The following is a 3,128-nucleotide window of genomic DNA, read 5'->3' as shown; positions in this document are numbered from 1 at the left end:
TACAGAAAATAAATTTAAAACATTTTTTTCATATCCATCCATCCATTGACTACCGCTTATCCGGGGCCGGGTCGCAGAGGCAGCAGTCTGAGCAGAGTTGCCCAGACTTCCCTCACCCCAGACTCTTCCTCCAGCTCTTCCAGTGGCACCCCAAGGTGTTCCCAGGCCATAGAGAGACATAGTCCCTCCAGCGTGTCCTGGGTCTGTCCTGAGGCCTCCTACCAGAGAGACATGTCCGGAACACCTCCCTAGGGAGGCGTCCGGGGGGAACAAATGGCTGAGCCTCCTCAGCTGTTCCTCTCGATGTGGAGGAGCAGCGGCTCTACTCTGAGCTCCTCCTGGTGACTGAGCTCCTCACCCTATCTCTAAGGGTGACTGAGCTCCTCACCCTATCTCTAAGGGTGACTGAGCTCCTCCCCTTATCTCTAAGGGTGACTGAGCTCCTCACCCTATCTCTAAGGGTGACTGAGCTCCTCCCCCTCTCTCTAAGGGTGACTGAGCTCCTCCCCCTATCTCTAAGAGTGACTGAGCTCCTCCCCCTATCTCTAAGGGTGACTGAGCTCCTCCCCCTATCTCTAAGGGTGACTGAGCTCCTCCCCCTATCTCTAAGGGTGGCTGAGCTCCTCCCCCTATCTCTAAGGGTGACTGAGCTCCTCACCCTATCTCTAAGGGTGACTGAGCTCCTCCCCCTATCTCTAAGAGTGACTGAGCTCCTCCCCCTCTCTCTAAGGGTGACTGAGCTCCTCCCCCTATCTCTAAGAGTGACTGAGCTCCTCCCCCTATCTCTAAGGGTGACTGAGCTCCTCCCCCTATCTCTAAGGGTGACTGAGCTCCTCCCCTTATCTCTAAGGGTGACTGAGCTCCTCACCCTATCTCTAAGGGTGACTGAGCTCCTCCCCCTATCTCTAAGAGTGACTGAGCTCCTCCCCCTCTCTCTAAGGGTGACTGAGCTCCTCCCCCTATCTCTAAGAGTGACTGAGCTCCTCCCCCTATCTCTAAGGGTGACTGAGCTCCTCCCCCTCTCTCTAAGGGTGACTGAGCTCCTCCCCCTATCTCTAAGGGTGACTGAGCTCCTCCCCCTCTCTCTAAGGGTGACTGAGCTCCTCCCCCTATCTCTAAGGGCGACTGAGCTCCTCCCCCTATCTCTAAGGGTGACTGAGCTCCTCACCCTATCTCTAAGGGTGACTGAGCTCCTCCCCCTATCTCTAAGGGTGACTGAGCTCCTCACCCTATCTCTAAGGGTGACTGAGCTCCTCCCCCTATCTCTAAGAGTGACTGAGCTCCTCCCCCTCTCTCTAAGGGTGACTGAGCTCCTCCCCCTATCTCTAAGAGTGACTGAGCTCCTCCCCCTATCTCTAAGGGTGACTGAGCTCCTCCCCCTCTCTCTAAGGGTGACTGAGCTCCTCCCCCTATCTCTAAGGGTGACTGAGCTCCTCCCCCTCTCTCTAAGGGTGACTGAGCTCCTCCCCCTATCTCTAAGGGCGACTGAGCTCCTCCCCCTATCTCTAAGGGTGACTGAGCTCCTCACCCTATCTCTAAGGGTGACTGAGCTCCTCACCCTATCTCTAAGGGTGACTGAGCTCCTCACCCTATCTCTAAGGGTGATTGAGCTCCTCACCCTATCTCTAAGGGTGACTGAGCTCCTCCCCCTATCTCTAAGGGTGACTGAGCTCCTCACCCTATCTCTAAGAGTGACTGAGCTCCTCCCCCTATCTCTAAGGGTACGCCCAGCCACCCTACGGAGGAAGCTCATTTCAGCCGCTTGTATCCGGGATCTGGTTCTTTCGGTCATGACCCATAGTTCATGACCATAGGTGAGGGGAGGAACGAAGATCGACCGGTAAATCGAGAGCTTTGCTTTTTGGCTCAGCTCCTTCTTCACCACGACGGACCGATACAACGTCCGCATGACTGCAGACGCTGCACCGATCCGCCTGTCCATCTCACGCTCCATCTTCCCCCCACTCGTGAACAACACCCTGAGATACTTAAACTCCTCCACCTGGGACAAGGGCACTCCACCGACCTGGAGGGGGCAAGCCACCTTTTTCTGGTGGAGAACCATGGCCTCGGATTTAGAGGTGCTGATCTTCATCCCAGCTGCTTCACACTCAGCTGTGAACCCCGTCAGTGTACGCTGGAGATCCAGGCTTGATGGAGCCAACAGAACCACATCATCCGCAAATAGCAGAGATGAGATCCAGTGTTCCACCATCAGGAGAACCTGGTGGAGGGTATAGAGCTGGTCCAGTGTTCCACCATCAGGAGAACCTGGTGGAGGGTATAGAGCTGGTCCAGTGTTCCACCATCGGGAGAACCTGGTGGAGGGTATAGAGCTGGTCCAGTGTTCCACCATCAGGAGAACCTGGTGGAGGGTATAGAGCTGGTCCAGTGTTCCACCATCAGGAGAACCTGGTGGAGGGTATAGAGCTGGTCCAGTGTTCCACCATCAGGAGAACCTGGTGGAGGGTATAGAGCTGGTCCAGTGTTCCACCATCAGGAGAACCTGGTGGAGGGTATAGAGCTGGTCCAGTGTTCCACCATCAGGAGAACCTGGTGGAGGGTATAGAGCTGGTCCAGTGTTCCACCATCAGGAGAACCTGGTGGAGGGTATAGAGCTGGTCCAGTGTTCCACCATCAGGAGAACCTGGTGGAGAGTATAGAGCTGGTCCAGTGTTCCACGACCAGGACGAAAACCGCATTGTTCCTCTTGGATCCGAGGTTCGACTAACGGCCGGACCCTCCTCTCCAGTACCCTGGAATAGACTTTCCCGGGGAGGCTGAGGAGTGTGATCCCTCTGTAGTTGGAACACACCCTCCGATCCTCCTTCTTGAAGAGAGGGACCACCACCCCAGTCTGCCAGTCCAGAGGTACTGTCCCCGCCCGCCACGCGATGTTGCAGAGACGAGTCAGCCACGACAGTCCCTGCACATCCAGAGACTTAAGGAACTCTGGGTGAATCTCATCCACTCCCGGTGCCTTGCCACCGAGGAGCTTCACAACAACCTCGGTGACTTCAGCTTGGGAAATGGACGAGTCCACCTCTGAGAACCCAGTCTCTGCTTCCTCAATGGAAGACGTGGTGGTGGGATTGAGGAGGTCCTAGAAGTATTCCTTCCACCGCCCA

This window comes from Blennius ocellaris (assembly GCF_963422515.1).
Source record: "Blennius ocellaris genome assembly, chromosome: 3".
NCBI lineage: Eukaryota > Metazoa > Chordata > Actinopteri > Blenniiformes > Blenniidae > Blennius > Blennius ocellaris.
The sequence above is the reverse complement of the archived record's forward strand: the minus strand, read 5'-3'. Positions refer to the sequence as shown.